We start from the raw sequence: 19,819 nt of genomic DNA, 5'->3' as shown, positions 1-19,819 counted from the left end.
TTGGTGCTCGTTCCATAAGACACATAGTGGGAGAAATCAGGAATTTGCCAAGTGTCGAAGAACAAAACTGCTAAGAAACGTTATGTTTACTTTCAAGCTTCTGAAAGAGTATTCATGTACCAAGAGTGGTGAGTCAGTAAAAAAAAATTCTGTTAAAATGATTGCTGGGTGTCCTTTATTGGGAGAGAAAGTGTTATAACTATTGTCAAATACATTTGTCCTGTAATAGAATGACATGGTGTATATGTTTGTGTGAACAGTATGAATTCCCTCTCTATCACAGCCCTATCCTCATCTTTTGGATTTCTCCATGCCATAAGAACAGCCATACTGGGTCAGACCAAAGGTCCATCTAGCCCAGTATCCTGGCTTCCAACAGTGGCCAATGCCAGGTGCTTCAGAGGGAATGACCAGAACAGGTAATCATTGAGTGATCCATCACCTTACCATTCCCAATCACGCACCCCCAGCTTCTGTTAAACAGAGGGGCTAGGGACACTGAGAGTATGGGCTTGCATCCCTGCCCATCCTGGCTAGCCAGGATGCCGATAGTCTTGGTGATGATTTCTGATGGCACTAAGAAGCCATCCCAAGTGTCTTGCTTTGCTAAGTACAACTGTTCTCAAAGATGGCACCCTTGTTGCATTGGGCACTAAATTATACAAAGAAAACCACGTTTTGATTTGATTCTTGACTTTTTAAAGCTCTTTGACAGCAACGGTTGGACAGTCGTTTGCTGGGATTGCACAGCACCTAGTACCATGGAGCTCTGATGTGGGTGGTCTCTAGGCACTGCTGCAATATAAATGTTTAAATATTGAAGATCTGGCCTTTCTTCTCTGTCCACACAGCTAATACTCATATCCAGGCCTTTCAACCATGGCAGCCTCCCCCTCCTCAGGCCTTGACAAGGCCCATCGTGCCCCGCTTAACACCCATTCAAAACACTGCTGCAAAGATCATTTCATTGGTCACGTCACCCTCCCTTTCCATCTCTCCATTGGCTCCCCCTTTCCCACTGTATCAAACACAAACTACTCACCTTTGCTTTTAAGGCCCCTTTGCACGGCCTGTCATCTCTTGGGTGCTATTAAGTTGTCAATTCCTGACTCCACTCCACCAATGATGCCTGCCTCAATCGCCCCTTTTGTTCCATTTTGAATCAGCACCTTGATGCTTAGTCTTGTGCTGCCTCTTCATGTCTGGAAGGAGCTTCCCCCGAACATCTGCAAAGCCACATCATGGTCCTTCAAGTCCCTCCTCAAAGCTCTCCTCTGTCATGATGCATACAAAAAAACTTAACAGAAGTTCGGCAGCCGGTGTGCTGTGACCAGTGCCTGTTGTGCTGACTGGTGTGTCATTTCTACCTTGCACTCCACCATCTGTATGCAGCCACCTTGCATCTCATCTTACTACTCAGAGTGCAAGTTCTTTGTGTTCTGTGTTTGTGCAGTGCCTGGCACAACGGTCCTTGATCCATGACCTGGAACCATAGGAATTAGCATAATACAAAAAACAATTATTTTTAATTGACTTTGCGAACAGTAACTTCTAAATAAAATCTCCCTTCTTTAGTCCTCATTTCCTCTCATTCTCCCCAAGACAGGCATATTTCTCAAGAGCTTTCGCTTTGTGAATAGGATTGTTTGCACACTGAATTTTTTGATAATGTATTTAATTGGTAACAACAATTTACATTCAAACAGATCTCTTCGTCCCAAAGTGCTTTACAGAGTGAATTGCAACTTCTCTAAAATGAAGGTGGGAAGCAGCTGCTGTTTCAGGGCACACCGCAGTCATTGGAAAAATTGGAAAGAGTCCAGCAGAGGACAACAAAAATGATTAGGGGTCTGGAGCACATGACTTATGAGGAGAGGCTGAGGGAACCGGGATTGTTTAGTCTGCAGAAGAGAAGAATGAGGGGGGATTTGATAGCAGCCTTCAACTACCTGAAGGGGGGTTCCAAAGAGGATGGAGCTCGGCTGTTCTCAGTGGTGGCAGATGACAGAACAAGGAGTAATGGTCTCAAGTTGCAGTGGGGAAGGTATAGGTTGGATATTAGGAAAAACTTTTTCACTAGGAGGGTGGTGATGAAGCACTCGAATGGGTTACCTAGGGAGGTGGTGGAATCTCCTTCCTTAGAGGTTTTTAAGATCAGGCTTAACAAAGCCCTGGCTGGGATGATTTAGTTGAGGATTGGTCCTGCTTTGAGCAGGGGGTTGGACTAGATGACCTCCTGAGGTCCCTTCCAACCCTGATATTCTATGATTGGATGGATGGGGGGGGTGTTCCCCACATCAGAGGCAGGGGGTGGGCTGGCCTGCAGTTCTCGGTGGGTGTGTTGGAAGCCAAGGCTATCCACATATGGAGGCCCTTACTCAGCACCAAGGGGAATCTGTGTGACATGATGATGACTTAACTGAGGTGCTAGCAAGCTTGGGAGAGAAGATGCTGTGCAGAATGTCAGCCCCAGGACTTCACCCCCTCCTCATCTGCAGGTCTGGCTTCCTGCAGAAAGACTACTGCAGGGACAGAGGGAGCATGCTCTTCCCCCACTTTTGTGCCCCTGGCTAGCTGTGTTTCTGCTCTTCCATGCCCCCCAGCTAGCCCCATGTGTCCGCTCCCCTCCACTCAGCTGGGAGGGGCAGGGAAGATGTTTTGTCCTTAGTCTGGGATGAGCAAGGAGGTTGCAGAAAGATTGATTGGAGTTTGTTTTTTTTGTTTTTTTAAACCAACCTGAATTCAGGGCCACAAATGAGCCACTAAAGCAGATTCAGCTAGAAAAATGTTGACGTGCTTAGTATTGCAAGTAGCTTCATCCTCAAAGCATTACCCAGGCGGCTCGAGTATTACAAACCTGATTGAAGGTTCACGGGAGTGAGTGAGCCTCTGCATTGCAGAAGTGAAGGTCATTTTTACCAGAAGATAAAAGCGCTGCAGAGATTCCAGCTCTGAAGCAGGTAAGTAAAATCTGCCGTTTTCAATTACCAGAGCTGGATTGGAATAGACAACTGGCATCTGCAGTGAACAGCCACATCTCTCTTTTCACAGTACTACCGGGAAATGAAATGGCAGTGGTCACTCTGTGTGAGTACAATAGCCCACCATTGACATGCATCTCCTGGGGTGCAACACAGGTGTTTGACAGTACACAGCACTTGCACTACACCAGCAGGTTAGTACAGAAAGTGAAGAATGCTGTCTGCAGTTGAAGCTGCAGGGGCTTTGGGGGACCCATGCTGTCATTGAAAATTGGCCAAAATCCCAGAGGGATAACGCTGACAAAAATGCTCTGGGATCTTAATGATCGGTAGCAGTATGGGCCTTGGTTTTGTCTCTTATGAGTGTTGCAATGTCTAGCAGTACAGCGCCCCCTAACGCCACTCTGGAGCATAAAATCAGTGCGGCTCAGTCTCAGAGAAAAGAGTATTTCTTAGGATTACTTCTTGCATGCAGAACCCTGGATTTTCCTGGGAGGTTTTTCATCTAAGTGCTACAGTTTGACCCTGCTTTGTGTATGAGATCTAATGAGATCATGACCTGAACAAGAGAGAAGTGAGCTGATCCGTGATTGATTTAGATTCTTATCCCATTCCCTCCTCCTTCCTCTGAGCTTATTTCTTTAAAGAAGAGGTTTTTAAATGGACCCAGAAACCTTACTGAAGTAAAACTGGATTGAGCTTTCCCCAGTGATGTCTCTGGTTTACAGGGGTGCTTCAGCTGAGCTCCAGCTGTTCGACCTCTCTTAAATAACCTCCTGCAAGTGACAGGTGAGGAAGTCATCCCCTTGCTAGCTGTTTGGATAGGTCAATGTGGACTCCCTGCAGGCTCAGAGGTCTGACTGTGGGATCAGGACTGCAGCATGCATGCTCTTCTGGGCAGGCACTGTGTCCCTCAATTGTCTCTGAAGGGTCATGTACACACTTGGCACTGTATATACTGGGTAAATACATCATAGATTATTTTTATCAGAAAAGCCACACCAATGGGACGGGGAGGGATAGCTCAGTGGTTTGAGCATTGGCCTACTAAACCCAGGGTTGTGAGCTCAATCCTTGAGGGGGCCATTTAGGGAACAGGGGTAAAAATCTGTCTGGGGATTGGTCCTGCTTTGAGCAGGGGGTTGGACTAGATGACCGCCTGAGGTCCCTTCCAACCCTATGATTCTATGATTGCCCCAGGGTTTGCTAATGGACTATGGAACTTTTTCCTTCTAGGTTACGAGTTCAAATGTGGCCCAAGTCATTAGTGAATGGAAGTCTTTTCAATCTGATTGCATTGGTAGCCTGTGTAAAATTTATCCACAGACCCATTTTTCCCTTCCCGTTTCAGGATTGTTCCCTACAATGTATTTCCCACTACTCTAGCCAGTCTTAACTGTGTCAAGCAATAGGGCTTCCGCCACTTTGTTTAGAAAATGATTCCACCGTCTAACAGATTTCACAGCTAAGAGATGAAGGGTACACAGGAGAGAGAACAGGGCTGGTGCTCTCTGCCCAGTTTCTTATCGAACAAGCGTCCAAGTCCCAGAAACCATCACTTCGCTTGACGGCCTCTGCAGAGAGGCCAAGCGCTGGACAGGCCTAACAAAAGGCTTTGGATGCTCTGATCACTTCACCCACCATGCTAAATGTCACTGTGTGAATATCTAAACCGGCATTTCCTCCTCAGGGCGGGTATGGCGTTGGGCGGTGCGATAAAGAACAAGAGGTGCTATAAGGCGAAAGCACATAAACAAGATTTCCTTTTTTTGTACCTCACTTTCAGTCTAAAGAAAACAAAGAATTTGGGCAGCCAGACGAGAACTGGTTTGGCTGGAACGGGAAACAGCAGTTGGAGCTCGCCTGGGGGATGGGAGCTCAGAAGTACTGGGGTACATCTCTCCCTCAGACGAGGTTTGGGAGAAGTCTCAACAGCACTGAAGGTTGGAGAAGCTTGTTAATCCCCAGAGCAGATACCGCAGAAGGCAAGGGGTAGAGCAAACTTCCCACACCTGACCTGAAGAGAGACCGTCTCTAAGGCCGTTCTTTCTGCATGCCCCATTCAATCCTTGGTCTCTGTTCTGAGGTTGCCAGTAAGTGTGCCAGTTAGGCCCAGTCATGCCATGGATGTTGGTAGTTAAACTTGGCTCGCCATTACGTTTTGCACACAAGAGCACTGAAAAGCCACTGGCTGATGGTAATCTTCTGCCATGAATGAAGAGGCCCAGATCTGAACCAGCAACCGGCTCCAGTCCCGTTAGTACGAGACAGTATTTAAGCCCAATGAATAACCCTTTACATTAGAACACGCTGTTCTTGTGCTGTGTTTTCAGAATTCACAGCGAGAGGGATACGGAGATTAACTGGATATTTCAAAGCTCCAGGTGGCTAAGGAATAATTCAGTTTTATTTTAAATATATACATCTCTTTAAATTGTAACTGGCAATAGGGCCCACCTACTATGGCAGCAGGTCCTGCAGGCCCCGTGGGTCCCGGTCCCACTGCAGGGCTCTGACTGGCAATGCAAAATAAATGGGGCGGTGCTATCACAGCGCCAGGACACACATCACGCTGTAAGGTAAACAAATGGATGCGACTGGTCAGAGGAAGGATGGCCTTGTGGTTAAAGCACTGGACTGAGACTCAGGAGACCTGAGTTTAACTTCCAGCTCTGCCATTGACCTGTTGGGTGAGTAACTTCCTCTCTCTCTCTCTCTCTCTCTCTCTCTCTCTGCCTCATTTCCCTGTCTGTAAAATGGGGCCAACACCTCCCAGGGGTGTTGCAAGGGTAAATCCATAAATAATCAGAGCTGGTTAGATAGCCAGGGAGAGAAACCCTATCCCAGTGTGAAATTATTTACATTCCAGCCTGGAGTGCTACAGAAAAACTGCACATTTTTAAAAAATGTCGTTACAAGAATGATCAGTATGAAGGATGGTTCTGTTTTCATGGTAATTAGTTTCATCTGTTGTAACGGCTGCTCTCTTGTCCCGTGTTCACTGAAAGAATCTCCAGCTCTACTTGCAGAAGGGACACTCACTGCAGATGTAAATCCCATGGCACAGCTGGTACTTACTGTTTTTGTGTTCAACTGAATCCTGCAAAGTGGGTCAAATTCAGCCCTGGAGCAAACCACCTTCCCACAAATCAATGGGGCCCCGTCATGGCATTCCAGGAAAATAACTCTGCTAATCCAGAGATGCTCACTTCTCCCTACTGGGCCTTTAATATTTGTATCCGAAGAAGTGGGCAGTAGCCCACGAAAGCTTATGCTCTAATAAATTTGTTAGTCTCTAAGGTGCCACAAGTCCTCCTGTTCTTTTTGTGTATTACTACAGTGTCTAGGAGCCTGAGTCCTGGACCAGGCTCCCATCGTGCTAGGCACTGTACAAACACCGAGTAAGGGAGGGGATGAAAGTGGGCATGAGGGAGATCAGGAGGTGGGACACAGTCACTGGGACAAGTGGTGGGGTTAACAGAGGATAGGAAACAAGACACTTCTGTGTCAGGGGAGGAGGAAGGGAGCAGTGGAGGTAGAGAAAGGTTCTGTCCTATTGTCACTTTTCTCTTTGTAGAAATGTTGAGATCCTGTGAAGAGAGAAGTGAGGGGAGGGTTGCATCGATCTTCACGGCTGAGGATGTGAGGGAGATTCCCAAACCTGAGCCATTCTTTTTAGGTGACAAATCTGAGGAACTGTCCCAGATTGAGGTGTCATCAGAGGAGGTTTGGGAACAAATTGATAAACTCGAGTCAAAGGTGGAGAAAAGGCAGCTGGGACTGTGGGCCGGGAGATTCAGTTAAGTTGGCGAGGGAGAGGTGCTCAGCAGGGGAGTGGGCAGAACTGAAGGAGGAGAGATCAGGCCGACTTCCTCCACTACAGATTTGATCATAAGATTTCCCTCAGAGACGCTCTGCCGCCCGAGAGCAGGAGCGGAGAAAGCCGACGTTGTGGGTGATCTAACTGGAACCCCCCTTCCATTGAGCAGTGTTGGAAGGGCAGGGGATTGCGATCCCCAGTGCTGTTTTGAGACCACCACTCCCGCCACCGTGCTAGTCCCTCACCATCAAAAATGTAGGCTTTATTTCCAGTCCGAATTTGTCTAGCTTCGGTTTCCAGCCATTGGATCATGTTAGACCTTTCCCTGATAGACTGAAGAGCCACGTATTAAATTTGTGTTCCTCCTGTAGATACTTACAGACTGTGATCAAGTCACCCCTTAACTTTCTCTTTGTTAAGCTAAATTGATTGAGGTCTCTGAGTCTATCAATATAAGGCATGTTCTCTAACCCTTTCATCAGTCTTATGGCTCTTCTCTGAACCCTCTCCAGTTTATCAACATCCTCCTTGAACTGTGGGCACCAGAACTGGATGCATTATTCCAGCCGCGGGTGCTCAAGCAATACCAAATACCAAATAATCAAATACCAAATCTCTTTACTGCGACTCAAGATTCCACTGTTTATTCCTCCCAGGATCGCATTAGCCACAGCATCTCTCTGGAAGCTAATGTTCAGCTGATTATCCACCATGATTAGGGCTACAATTTTATCATGGATATTTTTAGTAAAAGTCACAGACATGTCATGGGCAATAAAGAAAAATTCACGGAAGCCTGTGACCTGTCCCTGACTTTTACTAAAAATATCCATGATAAAATGGGAAGGGACTGGGCAGCTGTGGGATGGCTGGGAGCTCTGGGGCCCCCACCACTGGTGGGGACACACAGCTCCAGGGGTCCCCCCAGCCACCAGCATCAGGGAGCTGCCGGAATCCCCCTGCCACCTCTCAGCGCTCTGTCACTGCAGGAGGTGGTGGGACCCTGCAGCTCCCAGCAGCCAGGGCTGAAGTCACTGAAAGTCACGGATTCTATGACTTCTGTGACAAAACCATAGCCTTAACCATAATCCCCTAATCTTTTTCAGAGTCACTGCTTCCCAGGATAGAGTCCCCCATGCCTATCCTATAAGCATGGCTACGTTCTTCGTTCCTAGATGTATATGTGTACATTTAGTTGCAATAAAACACATATTGCTTGCTTGTGCCCAGTTTACCAAGCAACTCAGACTGCTCTGAATTAATAACCTGTCCTCTTCATCATTTACCACTCTCCCAATTTTTGTGTCATCTGCAAACTTTATCAGTGATGCCTTTGTTTTTTTCCAGGTCATTGATAAAAATGTTAAATAGTGTAGGGCCAAGAACCAAATCTTGTGGGACCCCAAGGAAAAGAGACCTGCTTGATGACTATTCTCCATCTACAATCATATTTTGAGATCTATCAGTTAGCCAGTTTTTAATCCATTTAATGTGTGTCATGTTAATTTTACATCAGTGTAGTTTTTTAATCAAAATGTTGTGTGATACCAAGTCAAATGCCTTCCAGAAGTCAATTACGTCAACAGTTTAAGGGCATGGACACAGTGCTAGTTCATCTTGTTGCCCCTTCTAAAGGGGTTTGTGTGCACTATGGTTAGTGGAAGGATTTGTATTGATGTCTAAATGTCTATATCAAGTCAAAAATATTCTACATTTGACCATATGTGCATTTCCTTCCCACTCCATGTGACTTGTTCTAAAGTCTGTCTTCACTATACTCAGATGCTTGGCACCTGAGTTTGTGCAGCTGGGTCAGCCTAGCCCAGGGGTCAGCAACCTGTGGCACACGTGCCAAAGATGGCACGCGAGCCAGTTTTTGATGGCACGCTGCTGCCTGCCAGGGTCCTGGCCCCACTCAGCCCCCCCACCCACCGATTTCTCCTGCGGGGCCAGAAGGCAGAAGCTTGGTCCTGCCAGCAGCCAAGCTCCCCTCTCCCCCGCTTCTTCCCCCAGCGTGGTGCTTTCCTGCCCCTCCCCCTCCCTCTCCCTGTCGCTGATCAGCTGATCACCCTTGGGAGTGGGAGCCGAGCCGAGCCGCAGCGTGCTCACTGCTCCGGGGAGGAGGCAGAGAAGAGGTGGGAACGGGGCATATCCCCTCCAGCCCCCTGCCGTGAGCACCCCCATGAGCTGAGCACCCCAGCCCTCTACCCTGACCCCTGAACCCCCCACACCCAGCCCTCTGCCTTGACCCCTGAATCCCCACACATACCCCCAGCCCTCTGCCCTGACTCCTGAGCCCCTCCACACACATACACCCAGCCTTCTGCCTTGACCCCGAACTCCCCCCACACCCACCCAGCCTTCTGCCTTGACCCCTGAACCCCGCCACACACACACCCAGCCCTCTGCCCTGAACCCCCCCACAGCCTTCTGCCCTGACCCCTGAAACCCCCCCACACACACCCAGCCCTCTGCCCTGAACCCCCCCCACAGCCGTCTGCCCTGACCCCTGAACCCCCCCACACACACTCAGCCCTCTGCCCTGACTCCTGCACCCCCTCACACACCTCCAGCCCCTGTTCTGACTCCTGCCCCCCCCACCCCATGCCCTGACTCTTGCACCCCCACACATCCCCATCTCCACCCTGAGCACCAAATAGGAGCTCCTGCACCCCCGGTCTGGGGTCCTGGCTGCCAGCCCCTTGCCAGCCGGGGTCCCGCAGGCCCCGCTCAGCCTGCTGCCGAACTAGGTGAACTGAACCCCAGGCTGGCAGCAGGCTGAGTGGGCCGGCGGCGTAAGATCAGCATTTTAATTTAATTTTAAATGACGCTTCTTAAACATTTTGAAAACCTTGTTTACTTTACATACAACAATAGTTTAATTATATAATATAGACTTAGAGAGAGAGAGAGACCTTCTAAAAAACATTAAAATGTATTACCGGCACGCGAAACCTTAAGTTAAAGTGAATAAGTGACGACTCGGCACATCACTTCTGAAAGGTTGCCGACCCCTGGCCTAGCCTGTCATGACCTGGACATGCGCAGTCAGGCCTAGTGGTTGGAGCAGGGGCCAGGCGCCAGTAACTGGAGTCAAGGGTCAGAGCCACAGTCAGGAACCAGGAATGAAGCTATAAGTCAGGAGCGAGCAGGACAAGAATACGGTTGGGAACAACCGAAGCAGGGGCTTGGCTGGGAACGAGGCAGACACAGGAGCAATCACAGCTGTGGGCACGAGCATGGAGCAGCCAGCAACCCGCTGCTGGGCTTACAAGCAGGTCTGTTGCTGCCTCAGCGAATTAGGCAGGCTGGCCAGCCCAGCTGAGCTCATTCCTCTGCCGACAGGCGGGGCTGGCTAGTCCTCAAGGGTTAGCTGAAGGCGGCGGCGCTCACTCCTGACACAGCCGTGGTGTGAACAGCTACACTGCAAACCCCACCTGAGTTACTGGTCTGTCACATCTTACGCGCGATTTCAGCTTCACGCGGTCGGCAAAAACAAAACCAAAAAGAGAAAAATAACCATTTTAATACTATACCCGTAGTGCGGGCGATCCCGCCCGCCATTCAACTCAATGTAATTTTGACTAGACACGGTTTTCGCTTTACGCGCTAACCGCGGAACGGAAGCCCCGCGTAAGATGAGACTCGCCTGTACTGTGTCCTCACTGGTGCTGCGCTCCAGTGTGTCACAAGGACTTCTGGGGGTACATGCCTTGGGCTGCACTCAGCTAAGCTGCTGATTCTTCCCCCGTGAATTGTGAGGGAACTTGTCTGTCCTCCTGGGCTTTGGAGGCCTATCTGCACTGCAGTAGTTTAGCCTGCGGCCTCACTGCCAAGTGGGCGGTTACCCAGGCTCTATCCCACCCCCACAGTTTGCCCAGGTTGTTGAAAGCACCAAACTCAGGTGAGAGTGTTTTTCTTTGTGGCTGGGGGAAGGGGGTAGGCGAAAACCTGGGGGAGAGCCTGGGTTAACTCTGCAATGTGGACATACCCGCAGGCTTCAGCGTATAGCCCGCATGGAGCCAGCGAAGGAGAGACTGGGACAAAGCAGGGGATGCTGAAGGCCAAGTCAGTGCTGCCTTTGAGAGGGACTGTGCGCTCTTGGTGTTCGTTTGGAGAGCGAGGCGGTTGCATTTAGAAACTAGCGGCTCTAGTGGCTGTCATCAGAAATGGTACAACTCTGATCTCTTCTTTAGTAAATCCTGCACACAGCTCTCAAGTTCTACAGGCTACTTGGCCCTTAATTGCCACTGACTTTGCAAAGCAAGAGAACTGTGCAACTTGTAAATCAGCAACCCCTCACTCCTCTGAGACCACCCGAAACCCCAGCCTTTGCGACAGACCGCAGCAGAGGCAGTGAAAGAACTAAAAGCCTCCCAGCTCCTGTTTCTGGAGAGGAGCCCTGCTTCACACCAGGTTCTCAGAGGCACAGAAGCCACTGTTAAGGTCAGTGCAGATTCTTACAGACGGGCCCTGACAGGGAGTTTGATTGTTTTCAGATAACAAGGGAGATTTCATGGTAGTTAATCCAGAGGAGATAAGAATTGCAGTTGTTTCTTCTGAAATCATCTGACTGGGCTAATCCAGTGCTGAGGAAACAATTGATTATTAAAGTCCCGGCCCGGGCTAAATGAAGGTAATTCTGGGGTGTTAAACGTATTAATCCCTCAAAACAGGAGGGGTAACTGCTTTCCGTGTATCTGGTAAAATGAGAACTGGTGCATTTCAGTTATGCAGGATTATAGTTTTCACGTTTTAGTTCGAGAATTGCCTGGCTGTGAGATTGAAATAAGTGCTTTGGGGGTGACCAGCTCTGCAAATCGAGGTTTTTCCTGAAACAAAATAGCTTGTTTCCGAAAGCAAATAGCTACTCAGAACAGTAAACTGTCTGGGCTCATCCTTTCTGCAGTTATTTTTCAGACCTCAAAAGAGGATAATCTGCAGTTCAGGATTAAAAATTTGAGGCTGTTTCTCTCAATTCTGATCCAGTGGCCACTGGCCAGTGATGAATCAGACTTCACGGGTCTCCTGCTAGCCAGCTTCTAAGAACTTTGATATATTGTCCTGTAAAAGAACTCTGTGCTTGAATTAGCAACCATGTTTACCGCCTGTTGGCCTCTTGCTGTTTATTGAGGCTGTGTGCATGTGGCTTTGTTCTTGTAGGGTTACTTGTGAACAGTTAGCAGCACATGTACTGCTGTTGTTTGTCGGTCTGCTCAGAAATATAGGGCTGCATGTATGCTGGCCAGTAACTAGGATTGCTCGTTCAGAATCATGGTTAAGAACATAACATAAGAACAGCCATACTGGGTCACACCAATGGTCTATCTACCCAGTATCCTGTCTTCCAACAGTGGCCAATTCCAGGTATTCAGGGGAAATGAACAGAACAGGGCAATTATCAAGTGATCAGTCCCCGGTTGTCCAGTCCCAGTTTCTGGCAGCCAGAGGCTTAGGGACACCAGGAGCCAGTGTTCCCTCTAATTTTTCCCATACATGTGCGGAATGAATTTTGTTATGTGGTGGGGGTGGGACCGAGGGGATCAGAATGTGGGAGGGGGCTCAAAATAACCAGAGCATGACCCGGCTCTGAATGCCCCCGATTCTAATCCTGGCGGGCGAAGGGGCAGAACGTGGATTGTAGACTCAATCTGAATTCCACAGCTGGCTCTCCTGTCACTATGTAATGGGCCAAACCACCCCTTGTCCCCTATCTAAACACTCCCAGACTTTGCAGGTGTTTGCAGCTACAGAGCTGGCTCAGGCCCATCCCTGATAATCGCAGCCAATAGGGGACAATGCCCACAGCTCCACGTTCTACAGTGAGGTGCCCACTGCTTTTCTTTCCCTGCTCCAGGAGCAGAAAATGTTGCTTAAACCACAAAAAAGCCACAATTAAGTAACATTAACACCCTAAGCCAAGCCCACAAGAAACTGCAAATCCAGGCTAACGCTCCTCTGATGCCTGCTGAGATGTTGCCAAGCATACGGTCTGTGGCACCATGTGCTGTGCTCAGAACCCTGACATCCCAATCAGCCTGACAGCGTCCTCTAATGATGCCGGCTTTGCATGGAATTTCAGCTTCAACGTTGAATCTCTGAGCAGCTAATCGAGCTTGGACTGGGGCAGGCACTGGAACACTGTGAAGGGGGAGGGGAGGACACATGCTGCTAGGAACACACAAGGATGCAGGTGCCCACATGCACAACACTGGCATCAGCAACACACAAACCGACATGCTTACACCCTCGTTGAGCAGGGCAGGTGCCCACATGTCCTCATTTGCAGACCCACAAATCCCTCCATCACGCGTTCAGGCTTGTGATAAGTTCAGGCTTCTCTGGGCTGTCCTTGGACATCCTCGGGCAATGTTTAGGTGCTCAGGAGGAAATTGCTTCTCCTTGCCATGCTGCAGTAAGTCCCATAGGCAGCATGGCGCTTTTGTAAGAAATGCACAAGACTGGACCTGGAGTGTAATTATCTTGGGCTGTATTTTTCCTGCTGTAATTATTGCTTTTAATCACCTCGCTGCATACAGCAGAGAATAGCTTTGAGCTGCAGGGATCTGCACAGCGGGAAGATGGTGCACTGGGATTTCTGGCTGTATTTTTCACCTTGCTAGTGGCATTAGAATTACCTCCCTCAGGAGCTAGTTTCCCAGAGGGAAATCAAGTGGAGATGGGCAGCTAGTGGGGGAGGGGAGAGGCAGCAATGGGGGAGGCAGTCAGTTTCAGAGGTTTTTTGTCCATGTGAGCATGCCAGGCAGGCTGATTGCCATGCACAGGTCTCATGACGTGATCTGGTGGGTAGGACACTGGACTGGGAGTTTGGACGCTGTTTCCGGCTGTGCCACTGACCTGCTCGGAGACCTTGGGCCAGTCACTTGCCCCTCTGTGTCTCTGTTTTCCCTCCTGCCCTTGTCTGTCTAGTCTGTTTAGAATTTAAGCTCTATGTGTATGTACAGCACCCAGAACAGTGGGGCTCTGATCTCGGTTTGGACCTCTAGACCCCGAGCGATCGGACCATTGTTTGGTATGTTGCCTTCTGCCATGCCAGATGAGTCCTCGGGCTTTTGAGTGGCCACAAATTCAGGCTTGCGAGAAAGACAGAAACCAGCAATGCACCTGGCCAATTCTAAAATACTGTACATAGGTGAAAACAATTCCTTCCTGTCCCCTGGAAAGATCCACTTATGTCCTGAAGCTTGCTCATTGATTAGCCTTGTGTCACTCGCTTAGGCTGAGTGGAAAGTTGCTTTTACCAAGGCAGTTGCTCTCCGTGAACTGCCTGAAAAGGTTTAATTTTGTGGCCTTTGCATGAAGACAGGTGAAGCGGTAAGGGCTGAACGTGAGCTGTTGGGATTGCCCGCTGTTAACATTCAGGAGGTTCATTAAATAGTAAACAGCTGAATAATGGCAAGCTAAATAGTGCATGGAGCTTTCTTTTTTCCTCTCCTGTGTTTATAGAGGAGCCGTTTAAATTATTTACTGGTGTATTTAAAATCCTTTCTTAAGTGAAACCCAGCTGGGAAGCGAAATCTTGTTTACAGGGACAACCATCCAAAAGAAACGTGTCTGTGTCTAATGAACCCATTTGTAAGCAGGTTCCTTCTGCGTCCCCAGCAGCTCCTCAGCTTTCATACAGCTGAGAGGGGAAGGTTTTAAAAACTGGGTGGTTAAAGTTAGGCAGCTGGGTCAGGTTTAAGCTCTTAACTAGGGGGCCTGGTTATTAAGAGGGAGTGGCAGGGCGGCCTGTTTGGGCACTAGGCTGGGAGTCAGGGATGTTGTGGTCTGTTTCCCGGCTTGTCCACTGAGTGGCTTTGGGAAAGAAAGACACACTGCAGAGGAAGGATGGTCCAGTGGGTAGGGCCCTAGCCTAGGGCTTGGGAGACCCTGGTTCAAGTCCCTGTTCCACCAGAGACTTCCCGTGTGATCTTCAGCAAGTCACTTAGTCTCTGGGCCTCCGTTCCTTGTCTGTGCATTGGGGATAATAGCACTGCCCCACCTCACAGAGGTGTGGGGAAGGTAGGTACATTAAAGACTCCAAGGTGCTTGAATACTGTGGTGATGGGATTCTCAGACCTTAGAGAGATACTTAACCTCTCTGTGACAGGGAGTACTGGGCCATTTGAGGCCCCCTGCTGGAGGACTTGTTGTCCTACCATTCCCAGAAAAAGAGCAGTAAAGGTAGGTCCTCCAGGCCTGCCTAGAAAGGCTGCAGGGAAGCAGCCAATCAGAGCCCAGCAGGCTCAGTTAAAAGGAGCTCAAGGGCCTGATGAGCAGGGAAGTTGAAGAGTGACCCTGCTCAGACAGGGAACAGATGGTGGTGGGACTAAGTGAGAAATGGCCCAGGGAAAGTAGCAGCAACTATTAAAGCAAGTGGCTGGGACCCTGAGTAGTGGGCAGCCACTAGGGAAGGGTCTATGCTCTAAGGGGCTAAGATTCGGCCCTAAACAGGATAGGCACCAACTTTCTCCGGCGCCTGTGGGTGCCCGCACCTCTGGCCCTGCCCCCTCCCTTACCTTATTGGATCCCTTCCCCAAACCCCCACCCAAGCCCCGCCTCTTCCCACAGCGCGCTGTGTTCCCCCTCCTCTCCCCACCCTCCCTGCCCCGCAAATCAGCTGTTTTGTGGCGCAAGCGCTGGAAGGGAGGTGGGAGAAACAGGACGCGGCGGCGCGCTCGTGGAGGAGGCAGAGGTGAGTTGGAGCAGGGGGGCGAGGCTATGGGGAGCTGCCGGTGGGTGCTGAGCACCCACCAATTTTTTTCCATGGGTGCTCCAGCCCCGGAGCACCCACGGAGTTGGCGCCTATGCTAAACAGGCCTAGTCACGGGGCCGAAGACCCCAGAGAGGGCCAACCATTCGCTGGCCTGTTACCCCGGAAGGGGTTCCTTCATGCATATTAACTGTGTGACATAGCCAAAGGCCTGAGTGGCCCACCTGAGGAGGACAACAGCCAACAGGAGGCGCCAGAGTGCAGGTTCGCACCCAGCCAACAGGAGGCACTCGCGAGAGGTGCATGCGCCCCATTGCTATTACCCTTACCACGCTTCATCCCCCTCGCCTAGTTAGCCTGTGACGTCTCTGGAGCAGGGACAGTCAATATACTGCTATCACTTTGTACTTGCACTGGCCTTCATTTAACGCTAAGATTTAGTCACAGGTATTTTTAGTAAAAGTCCTGGACAGGTCACAGGCAATAAACAAAAATTAATGACCCGTGACCTGCCCCTGATTTTTACTATAAACACCCCTGACTAAATCTTAGCAGCCCCCAGGGCCTCATTGCTCTGGGTGGCCCCTGGGGCCAGTGACACCAGCCGCTGTTCGGGTGGTCCCTGGGTCAGCCACACCAGCAGTTGCGGAATTTCACAGAGGTCACAGAAAATCACAGAATCCGTGACTTCCACGAGCTCCGTGATAGACTCGCAGCCTTAGCCTTAAAGTATTGGTGTTTCCGGAGGCATCATGCTAAAGACCCAATGAGTCAGCACTGACACAGGAGTTCTACATGTGCCAGCACCAAAGGGTTAAAAAGTAAGTTCAATTTGCAGCTCCCTCCAAAGTCTCCCTCTCCAACCCTTCCTTGTCTTCTCAGCTTATGTACCCTGAGAATCCCCCGCCCTTCTCCCTGCTCTGTGCACAGCAGTGAGGGGGGCAATCCATGGATTACCAGCTGTGAGATGAACAAGATGGGAAGAGGGTGGGAGCCCCTGAAAGGGATTATCCCCATTTGTAAAGGAACAATGAGACCCAGAGTGGTTGTGACTTGCCCGGGGAGCATCCTGGTTTAGGGGATAGGCAGGGAATGGAGAGTCCATTGAATAGATGAGGCCTGGCTAGGGACTTTCAGAGGGAGTGGGGTGCCTGTATCCCACTGATGTTCCGTGGCAGCTGGGCACCCATAGGCCGCTTTGAAATGCCAACTTTAGAGGTGCTAAGCAGCATATGGCTTCTATTGAAGCTGAGGGAGTTACCCTGGACTTGCACCTAGATATAACTGACTGCGGAATCTGAGCCACAGATGAACAGTCAGTGACCGAGCTGGGGCAGAACTGAGGAGTTCTGGGCTCCCAGTCTAGGTCTAGCAGTGGTAGGGATCCACCACCACCTCCTTGCATTGCATAACACTGTCCCAAGCCTCTGAAAGCGCTTGTATCTGCTGGACTTTATCTCCCCAATGTCCTACGAGTCCATAGAGCAAAAAAACAGCAGATCCTCCACCCCATGTTTTCAAAATGCACAGAAACTCAAAATTAATGAATCCATTTCCTTCAAACAGGGCTCATCCTTTAGATCTCAGTGAGCTCTGCAAATCCAGCCCAGCTTGACAAATTGGTTCATCCATTATGTATATAAAACACCTAATCAGAGCATATGTACCAAGGGCTGGGCTCCTTTTAACAAATCAAGATCAAAGGCAGCTGACTGGAGTTTGCAGAAACTTTCCAAAAGCTTGTCAACGTTTTTTTTCAGCAGCTCACCAAGGGGGTTTCTAACAGAAATGGCAATTCAACCCTAACTACAGCAGCTGTTCCAACTCCAACTGCAGTAAAAAGCAAACATAATATTCCAAGTCTAACAATAAAACTCAAGGCTGAGTCCGACTTCTCTCGGACTTTACAAGTGGCGTTTGCATTTGATACTACGTTCACTTGAATTATAGTTACCTGGTCTTGATTAGCATGTGGATATTGTCTTTCCTATATACATTTCCAGAGAGGGCCTAGAAATGCCTGTAGATATTTAATCAAAGCTCTGTCTAATCTCATGCATTTATGCCTTGGGTTGTATTTTCCGTAGATACTCACTGGGAAAACTCATTTGCTACTTAGTGTGTCTTCTGAAATTGCTAGTTGTGATGGTTTTGTGATTTAGACATTTTTCTACTAAGAACCTAGGGCCCCTATTCAGAAAAGCACTTAAACACAAGCTCAACTTTAAAAATTAACTTCAATGATCACCTGTTATTTGTACCCTGATAGCATCTCGGAGCCCTAGTTATGAACCAGGATTCTGTGGTGTTAGATGCTGAACAAACACAGAACAAAGAGAGAGTGTCTGCCCCAGAGAGCAAACAGTCTAAGCAACGGGACTTACGCATGTGCTGAATCAGGGCTTAGACTCAGCATTCCCAGCCTGGTGCCCCATTCTAACCGCCTGGGCTGGATTAGAACCGCTGACCTAGCAGGAGTTGAGGTTCTGTGCTGCGTTTATCAGTCCTGTGGTTGTCCTCCCGCACTTCCACTCTATTTTTCAGTACATTAACACTACCTCTCAGAATCCATTAAACTACTGGACCAGTGCTGAGTGTCTGCAGTGCAAATCAGATAAAGGAAAGGAAGCGCCGGTCATAAAAATCAAGCAGAATAAATGGCAATGAGTGAAACTGGAGTTCATCTGATACTTGATTTAAACACGCAGACTTGAGCAACTCCTCATCCTCTAAAGCTGAAGCAGCTGTCCCATTCGCCGGCCGGAAGCGTATGCTGTTCTACCTTTTCCCGAGACAGGAAGTTCACTCTCCCACTTTCCTTTGTCCAGCCCGTCAGTCGGAATAAATCACCAGAATGTTTATAATCCAATAAAAGTGGTTTAGGGGAAGGGCCCTTGTAATAAATAAGCTCTAGTTGAAAAGGAGGCCATGGGGCCTAGTGGTGGGGGTGATTTTCCACATGTAAAGAGACAACCACGTACTTTCAGCTGTGAAGAGCTGTTACTTCAGCTGAGGGGGGAAGTGCCTCTAAATCCTGGGTTTACCAGGATAGTTACCAGATTATTCTAGGACGTCCCAGAAGCTCTCCTGCCAATATAGCGCTGTCTGCACTGGGGGGTTAGGTTGGTGTAAGTACGTCGCTCAAGGGGGTGGATTTTTCACCATGAGGGACATAGTTATACCAATAGACCAGACCTCAGTGCTAAGCCTTAGATCTACCGTGGGGCAGCGTCTCAGCAAAGGAGTCTGCCCAGCCTGCCCTAGCAGTGAGGTTCTGCTGAAATCACCAAGCACTGGGTCAGTGGTGGGACCTGAAGATGTTGCATCGCAGAGCACACAGTAGAGATGCAGGTGGCAGCAGAGATGCAACTGGGCAATGGCGGCGGCGTGACTGATGGAGCAGCAGCAGGCAGCGGCGGGAACAGCGATCGCTGTGAGCCAGTTGCAGCGGCAGAAAGCAGCAGTTGAGGCACCACTCGATGCCTTCCCCCTCCCCAGTCTGAGGTGGGAGGTGAATTCACATGAACGCACCTCTGAACTCTGGGTCTTCACTGACCAAGGGCAGCCGCTGTGAATGGGGGGCTGTGGAGGGAGAAGGGAGGGGTGTGTTAAAATGCCACTCGTTTGTTGGATTTTGACACCGCAGGAGGAGAAACTGAGGCGAAGGACACGGCCCAGTGTGCTCTGGGGGGAGGGGGAGTTTGCTTATGATCCCATGTGTCTGAAGATGGTTGTGGTTGGTTCCCGTTCCCTTTTAATAAAAGTTCTCGTTTGTTATGCACAGCTTGCGAGTGGGGAACCGTGGCCTCTTAGAGGCACCCGGGGCCGTGTTACACTTTCCCAGACTGCTGGGTGAGAGCTTCAGCCAGTTTTGTTCTGCGCTGTCAAGAGGAAGCCCTAAAGTTGAACTTGGCCCTTGCTGCTGCCAAAGGGTGGAACCCTTCGGACTGCAGGTGGCCGAAGGGTTCCACCCGCGGTGGGGAATGAACAGTCCAGTGGAGGCAGGAGCGTTTGGTCTGCTCGAGAGCATTTGGAGTGAGAAGTGGAGCAGAGAGACTGGCCAGGTCTACGCTGCCACTTACTTCCATATAACTTATGTCACTCAGGGCTGTGAATAAGCCACCCCTCTGAACAAGGTAAGTTACAGCGACCTAAGCGCCGGAGTGCACAGGGAGAGAGCTTCGGCCGACATCGCTCCCTTCTCTCGCGGAGGTGGATCTTTCATGCCGGCATAGAGCGTCTTCACCAGACGCGCTACAGTGGCAAAGCGCCATCGGTGCAGTTGCACCAATGTAGTGCTTC

Source organism: Trachemys scripta, chromosome 1, assembly GCF_013100865.1.
Source record: "Trachemys scripta elegans isolate TJP31775 chromosome 1, CAS_Tse_1.0, whole genome shotgun sequence".
Classification (NCBI taxonomy): domain Eukaryota; kingdom Metazoa; phylum Chordata; order Testudines; family Emydidae; genus Trachemys; species Trachemys scripta.
This window is presented reverse-complemented; position numbering follows the sequence as displayed.